Genomic DNA, 9,062 nt, shown 5'->3' with positions numbered 1-9,062 from the left:
CTTGTTTAAGTTGGTGAATGCTGCCATAATCCTTGACTTCAGTTCATCTTTGGTGTTACAAGGAGTTTTGTTGGCCTCTCACTTTGCTCCACACTTCATAATCGATGGCTTTACTGTCTGGGGAGTTAGGTGGCCAGATGTTAGGGGTGATGTGGTTGCAGAACATGGCTGTCTGACAGTTCTTTTGCTTGTGTGGTATGGTGCAGAGTCCTGTTGCCAGACATAGGTCCTTCCAGCAGCCACCCTCTTTACTCAGGGCACACTCCATCCTCCAGGCACTGATGTAGGCCTCAGTGGTGAGTGTGAGGCCGTGTGGGAAGATGAATGAAAGTGTAGCGTCGCCATCACTAGTGATCACTCCGAACACCATGATGTTGACTAGATAGGTGATTTTTACCAAAAATTAATTTACGAAGGTGTCATTAATTCTATTATTATCCAATGTAACTATTTCAAAAATGGTAATAAACAGAATCAATGAATGACACAGGCGATAGCAGGCCAAAAACAGCATTAAATAGCCGAGGGATTAAAATTAATCAAAGGACATACTAAGTATGTCTACCTGCTTGAAATAACAGTCAAAACTCTTAAACTCTTATCAGTGTATTTTTGGCGATTTAATAAGAGTTTTGACTGTTATTTCAAGCAGGTAGACATACTCAGTATGCTCTTTGATTAATTTTAATATATATATATACACACACACAACACACACACACACATATATACACATACATTTATATATATATATATATGCCGAGGTTGCTACGATGGTCCGGTTCTTGACTGAGGACTGGGGGGTTCGAATGTCCTGTCCATGTTTATTGTATCGTCTTCTATGAGTTATACGTTCTTGTCCATGTTGTATTTTTCTACATACCTTAATATATATATATATATATATATATATACACACACACATACATACACATACATTTATATATATATATATATATATATATATATATATATATATTATGTGAAAGAGAAAGATGAATAATCTTGTAGTAGATTAATCAAAAGTTTAACCGATACCTTAGTAGCAAAAATCACAGCAGTAAACAGCACGGTTGGAGGTACAACCATATGGTGTTGCACCGTGCGTTGGTGCGGATAATTGAAATTAAAACATTATTGGTGAATTGAAGAAATGGAGCTGAACGCAGATTGAACAGAAATCGTTTTATTTCATTCTACACGTGTTCGAAAGGCACAAATTACCAAAATCCGATTGAATAATGGGACCATATTGTGGTTTCTCTTCAGGAAGAAAATAGGAAATCCGTTGTTTTTGTTTTTCCAACGGATTTCCTATTTTCTTCCTGAAGAGAAAGACACAATATGGTCCCATTATTCAATCGGATTTTGGTAATTTGTGCCTTTCGAAACACGTGTAGAATGAAATAAAACGATTTCTGTTCAATCTGCGTTCAGCTCCATTTCTTCAATTCACCAATAATGTCATATATATATATATATATTATATATATACACACACACACACATATACACATACATTAGTGTGTGTAATTTAATGTTTGTTCTAACACCTGGCCTCCAAAGCAAAAATAAATAAATTTAATAGGTGTAAAAAAAAATGTGTATGAAACGTATATGAAAACGAAAATCTGCGTCAACGAATCGGGGATGAGAGAGAACTTTCGGAAAATTCACAAGATCCGATTTTTTCCTACATAACTTTTAGGGAAATGATATCCTTTAATGAAATTTGACATAAATACATTTTCAACGGCATAGATTACGATTATAACGAAAGTTGTGGGGAAAATCTTTTGCCTGGAGACGACTTTCGAAGAGAAAGAAATTCATAAATGAATTTTTATGTTTTATAGTTTGAAAACAATTTCTTAGATGCATTTATTTTTCGTTTGAGAAATAGAAAGAGGCTTTTAAAAAGATCCCAACGGTGGAGATGTGCTAGAAACAACCGCTAAATCGCCCTTAACTTATTTCTATAGTGAAACCATATTCAACACCGTATTTATATGAATTTGTTTCTCTCACCATAATACATGACATGTTTGAAAACCATTTTCTATTACTCAAAAAAAAAAAAAAAAAAAGAATTCATTTCAGAAATTAAAAAAAAAACTTTCTTCCATTACACTCAAGTCAAAAAATATTTTATGAATTTATTTCTCTTCGAAAGTCCTCTCGCCACCTTTTTGGAAAAAAAAAACTCCCTACAAATTTCTTTATAATCGTAATGTATGCCGTTTGAAAGGTATTTATATAAAATTTCACCAAGAGATGTTTTCCTGAAAGTTATGAAGGAAAAAATCGGATTTTAAAAATTTTCCGAAAGTCCACCCCAACCGGTTCATTAGCACAAACTTTTGCCTATTGCACCTGTTTTTATTTGTTTTGGTGGCCGGGTGTTAAAGTAAGCATTAACCATATATACACACACACACACACACATGCGCGGGTTCGCGTATACGGATGTCAAACTTCCAGGAGGTACATATGGAAGTTTGAAATTGGCACATACACTTCGTTATTACTATCTCTTACTATTTGTAGTAGAGCCCTGCTACTAATCCAATGTGGTCCTCTCGTAGTAATACGTACTCAGTATTGTTAATGATAATGTATAGTGCAAGTGACTATGACTTGAGACCTCGGACTGCTTTTTAAAGCTTGAATGAAACCACGTTAACAATTTAGATCCGTTTCTGAGACATCTTACAAGCTCCGTACTCCTTACATGAACTCTGCATTTATTAATTGTAGACGAGTCTTTGTGGTTTGTTAAGCGAGGTTTATTAGAATACCTGTGGTACTAGTATGGCTTCTGAGTTACCTCAAGGAAGGATTAATTGTCAATTTCGATTCCTGGAAAGAGATTCAAGAAGACAGGAAACTTTCTAAATCCAAATCATTATATGAAAGTATTTTCGCTACTGGTTTAACAGAATAATTGCTGCAAGAAAAGGTTTTATGGGAATTCCAACTTTCTGTTTAGCAAAATGCAAAGAAGCTGACTGCAATGAGGATTACTCAGATAAGTTAACAGGGCCTTTTGGTTAGGGAGATATAGGAAAAGGACACCTAATGTACCCTCGAGCTGGCTACCTACTTTCCTCTGATTAACACACATCGTTTTCTGTTGCTAGCGCTTTGAACAATTCCAGTTGACCAAAGTTTGATTCATAATGGAGATTAAGTGAATTTATCTGGTCCGGCCTCATTCCTGAACCAGTCCTGGATAACTTAAAGATAAATAAATCGATACCTATGATATCAAAGTAGCAGAACAAGTATTAAGTAAAGTTATGAAAATGTTGTGTTCGACTGTGTAAGAAGTGCGTGTCATCGTGCGTTCGCGCGCACACTATCTCATATACATGCTTAGTTGATGTCTTTTCACTTAACCCATCAGCGCCCATGGTCCTTTTCTTTAGAACCAGAAGGATAATCCATCATATTTCTCAAACACCTGTATTTTTCTGAGATAACTTTAGTCATCAAGACTGGATTGCCTTTCAAATATTGTAATATTTTTTTAAATTTATATATTCAGTATCAGATAAAGTTGTATAAAAAAAGATTATTTGGTTGGGCACTAATGTGTTAATCTGCTAATGTCCCCGAAAAAGACCCAAACGTTTCTCTTCTCAAGATGTCACCGATGCTGAAGCAACAAATTGATAAATATATTAACTCTGTTTATAATTTTTAAGTTCTTAATGTATTTTGCCATGAAATAAAAAAAAAAAATTATGAAAATGAGTGGAAGAGGATGTGAGATTAGTGACTTATTGTATTGGTATTTGAGGATTGAAAACCCAGATTTTAATCTTCAGTTTGACCAGAGATTAATAATTCATTAAATTATTTCGAAATGATTATATTATATAGCCTTCTCAAGCGAGAATTGAAAGCGAATCCCATTGACCATCTTTCACTTTTGCACACCTTGACTTCTCAAATATGGAGGGGGGGGGGTCCTGGTAATGTTTACCCACAGATTAAACTCATGATCAAAACAATTCCTGCTGTGGCTACCCCGGCTGTCTATGGATAATCCAGCATTATATTATCAAACGTATTCTTCCTTTGTAAGACATGTATTGGGAGATGTGGCTGTTACTTCTAGCAAGTGAAGCATCCATGTAGCGACTCATTTGTTGGCTCTCGTAATGGGGGTGTCTGTGTTGTAGGGATGTTGTGTGCCCTGTATTTTGTATGGAGTTCTTGAAGTATTGACGTCGTTATCCTGTCACTGAAAACAGCTAACTTCGCTGCATTCGTTAAGAAACCCAGCCTTCTCCGAGCAAACAATAATAGAAGTCCCACCCACATACATCCCTATTAATAATCCCTGCCAACACATCACCTAAAAATAAAAGCTAAGTGTGCCTTAGAAAAAGATTGTATAGCTCAGTGTATTACTGGTATTTAATTGGTATCTAATTTCAGCTGCATTTAATCCGCTGCTACATAGTTTCCTGTCAATGCAATGAAATAGTTGCAGTCTCCTCGCGTGTGTGTATGCGTGAGAGAGAATCATATTTCACAGTAAAACAAAATATCCCAGCAGAAAACCCAGATTATTGAGTAGAGTGCAAACCTTCTGCGAGTCCCCATACCCTAACTTGTGACTGGATTGCTTGCACACGTAATAAAATAGGATGTCCCAGATTTTCCATTTAACATCTGTTCTATCTTACTCGTGTACCTCCCACATTTTTTTCTTTTTCTGTTTTTCACTCCTTCCAAGTATTCAACTTTCTCCTCTCGCTTTTAAAACTCTTTCTCTTACCCTCACCCTCCTCCTTTTTTTCTTTCTTTCTTTTCTGTTTATCTTTTCTTGTCTCTATACTTCATATCACTCGCTCTGCCTGTCTGACTATCCAGCATTTGTCTGTGTTTCTTTCGTCGATGAAGGACATTGCCCGATACGTTATTTTCAGCCTCCCTCCCTCCCTCCTCCCTATCTTGACACCGACATACGCTGCTTATATCATTTCGTCTATATCTACGTATGTGAATATGAAAGAGAGAAACGCACATACAGTTCAAAGTAACAGCTTTGTTCTACATATGTCATCCTACCCTAATTCTTTCCGCCTCCCTTACAATTAGCTACTGTACTGGTCTTATTGTTGCTATCGTTAGTTCGACTATAGTTTTCCTTCTCGCAAGCAAAACGCCCTTACATGGATATATTCACATGTTCTCTTACCTTGTTACACACACATACATAGGTAGACTGCAGGGCTCCCTCCCATTTTTCTGCAGTAACCAACTCCTTACTCCATAGCTAATATTTACTTAATTATGACCCGTACCCATTATTATTGTAACAGATTATTGTAGGTCTATCGCTGTTGCGTGTATCTACCTATTTCGGTCAGCTTTTTCGGACTGCTCTACACATCAGATCCTTTGAACTTGACCAATAATTTTTTTTTTATAACCCATCTCTTTTCAACACCAGAAAATCACACGATCACGCGACAAATCGATCATTCTTACCAACACATGACCTATAAACTCTCATACCACACTGTTCATTCGAACCAGTACTGTCGTTTCCATATAGTTGTACAGATTTCTAATCCCAGACACATCCTTTAGCTACTGTGTGGTCATTTGTGTTTTAATTCCCAATATCTATGTCATCAATACCGACTGATCTTCTTTACCTATATAGGTCATTTTTATCGCCTATCAGTGTCTTGATATAACTTTCGAGCCAGAATATATTAAGGAGACTATATATATTGCTTCCCAAACCAAACCTTTCCTGTTTTTCTCTGCAAACCCATCTTGTGCTCCGCACAAGTAACCTTTCTGTATCTCCGAACTTGGTGCGTTTTTGTAACCTACCCGAGATTTAAAACCCCACGTAATCTGTTCACGTAACCTATTCGTTTCGCCCTCGTGGCCTGCTTACGCAATCTACCCGCTTCCCCAGATGTAGTGGTCCATTCATGTAGTCTACCTATTTGTCCAAACCGCGCCGTTCGTTCAACTAGCATAACCGGTTTTCCATAACTTCTCCGTTTCTAATTACATATCGCTTAAATAACTCGTTTACAAATGGAATAGTTTGTGTTGTGTAAGGTAGTTAGTTTTGGATTTGTCCTTTTCTCAGACAGTAAAAAGATTACTAGGATCCCTTCCCAACACATTTTGTAAACTTTATTCAAGCGACGACACCATTTCTCATTTATTCGAAACTCTATTTCACATTATGTGTCTGTGTGCCAGTTTATTGCATGTAGCAGCCTATATACCTCCCTCCCCACGTCTGTGGAGCTGCTACTGCATGTAGCTGTACCCTTGTCTGTGTCTTAGCTATTGCAGTTAACACACATACCTCTCTCTCTCTCTCTCCTCTCGGATGTAGATCATACAAACTGCATATAGTTGTACTTCTCTATCAGCCCATGTGTATACCCGTTACTGCATATTACCACTCTCTCTCTCTCTCTCTACCGGAGTGTCTGCCCGCCTGTCTTTTAGCGCCAGATCAGTCTCGAATGTGCAGACATATCAAAAGCACTCTAGATGTGACCATCCCGTCTTTTTAAGGGTATGTAGGACTAAATAATCTAATGTGTCCTTTCTTAATTTGAAACGGTAGTCGGAGATATTACTGATATTTCTAGCAGGTCAAGCGACCACGTGTAGCTGGATAAGCTTTGCGTCTGCACAATATCTCTACCTGTCTGCGCATGTCTACCCATCTCTGCACGTGCGTTTCTCATCCTCCACTCTTATACTAATCTGCATTTGTTATCACTGGCGGGAGTGTGTGTGTGTGTGTCTATATATATATATATGTGTGTGTGTGTATATTTAGGCACATCCACCAGTGATTACAAATACTGATTAGTATGAGCGGAGGGTGAGAGACGTACGTATATATATATATATATATATATATATATATATATATATAAACAAAATAATAAATAATATGAATGATTTGGTGATGATCTCAGCTGTTTTAAAAGGCTTGAACGTTCGGTTTTCTTTTTCTACAACTTCCATACACTCGAAAGGTTTCGTTTTGTATGCGTATCTATAAAGCTACTACATACATCTATATCCTAGTCTCTCTCTCACCCCTTCTCTTCATTCATTATTTTTAAACGGATCTGTGTCCGAACCTCTAAATGTATTAAATATTCAAAAGAATTAAATGTGCCTTTATCTGTGGTATATAAATATCTGTAGTTTATACCTGTGTAAATGCGCGTGTACATTGTTAAATGAGTGTGTGTGTGTGTTCAGTGACTGTACATGTCTTTTTAAATGTGCCTAGAGCTGAATGGTTAAGAAGCTCAATTCGCAAGCACGTGGTTCCCGGTTCAAGCCCACTTGGTGAAAAGTTTTCCTTAACCAAAGATTGATCCCATTACATTGTTAGCAAAATTGGGTGGACAGTGACTGTATGGAAGGTCGTAGAATAGAATTTCCGAAATTAACCCGAAGGAAGTTAATTTAACGACTAAGTAATTCAATTGGTCGAACATCTCCGTTTCCATCGTCTCGACCGACGGAGGACTGTCCAGGGTATTACCGACTGGTTAAGAGGTTTGCTTCGCAATCGTAAAGTCACGGGTTCGATCTCGCTGCGACTAAGCTGAATGTTTCGGTTAGCGGAAACTGGAAGTCCGTAATCCGATCCACTCAAGGGTCTGGAATACTCTACGACTTTACGCATTAACTGTTGTGAGAGTCCAATTGACTAAACGACCGAGATTAGCCGACGGAAGGACTATCACAGAGAGAGAGAGAGAGAGAGAGGTTTCGAGTGAGTCATGTTTGGAAATGTTACTTGTCCTGACCGGTCGAGTGTTGTAATAAGTGTTTGGAAAGGGAAAAAAAACCCTCAAAGCGGAATTGAAACACTGTAGAGGAATAAAGGGGGAGAGAGACAGGAGGAGGAGGAGAATCAAGCTAGTCGTGTGTGTGTTTTATATATATACATATATATTATTATGCACGCTCACACAGATACGGAGAGAGAGAGAGGGTGTTAAGAGTCGGCGATGGTAGGTAGGTGTATACAAGTAGGTGGCGGAAAGAGACAGTAGACTGTTAAGGCAACTTGGAACGTTGGTGTGCAGGAAAGAGATTTCACTCCAGTCACACACACACATACACACACACGCACATACGGTGGAGTAACTTTTACGAGGAAAGATGTACTTAGTCGAACCAGTTGCTGCTTTTGTCACTTGTTGACAAATTTCATATTTTATAAATCTGTCTCCATTGTCTTCATCTCCGGTAATATATAAATTTCCTTGTCTATATATAATGTACACGCACAAAGGTGTGTGTGTCTTCTTTTGTATAAGAATGGTCTATATAGTCATATATGCGTATAATCATTTTTTCAACACACACACACAGACGAACTTTATCCTTTCTCTACTTTTTCCCCATAGTTGATTATTTTTTATCGAACATCTCACTCTTCCGTCTTCACATGGAAGACGGACAACAAAGTTTTGCCAAAGTGGTATACATTCCCTTCTCTTCAGAAAATACACGTAAAATTGTACCTTGATCAACCTTTATATATATATATATATATATATATATATATATATATATATATATATATATATATATATTGTTTGTTGATTAGCGAAGTTAGTGCTGGCTTCTTCTCTGTGCGCGTGTGTCTGGTGTGTACACGTGTGTGTGTCTGTGTGTAGCTTTACACCTGATCATCATTTCGCCATGCTCTCTCACTCATACACACTCACAATACACACAGAGTAGTGCTAGTATTGCTGTTAATACTTGGGTTTTGTGAGTATCGCTGATCAAGTAACAGCGAAACTTAATACTCTGCTTCTCTATTATACTTTTCGTCTTCGTAAACTCAAACGTGTACACACACATACCTTGTGTATATATGTCCCTGCTTGGCGCTAATATTTCGTTATATACATATACATGTGTGTGTGTGTGTGTGTGTGTATATATATATGTATGTATATATATGTGTGTATATATATATATATATATATATATATATATAACGTACGCACGTGTGGATGTGTAAT

General features: G+C 37.3%; 1 protein-coding gene across 2 annotated transcripts in view; it reads left to right on the top strand.

Moving 5' to 3' along the window:
- The window catches only part of LOC115218350 (zinc finger protein 433-like), a 73,467-nt gene that overhangs the window by 17,814 nt on the left and 46,591 nt on the right, over positions 1–9,062 (top strand). The window contains exon 1 of one of the 2 annotated variants that reach the window (XM_029788111.2): positions 7,982–8,274. The exons of the other annotated variant lie outside the window; for it this stretch is intronic. The gene's annotated coding sequence lies outside the window, so the exon portion shown is untranslated. Of the gene's footprint in view, positions 1–7,981; positions 8,275–9,062 lie in introns of those variants that run through there. 2 annotated transcript variants of the gene reach the window in all.

Source organism: Octopus sinensis, linkage group LG13, assembly GCF_006345805.1.
Source record: "Octopus sinensis linkage group LG13, ASM634580v1, whole genome shotgun sequence".
NCBI lineage: Eukaryota > Metazoa > Mollusca > Cephalopoda > Octopoda > Octopodidae > Octopus > Octopus sinensis.
This window is presented reverse-complemented; position numbering and strand designations above follow the sequence as displayed.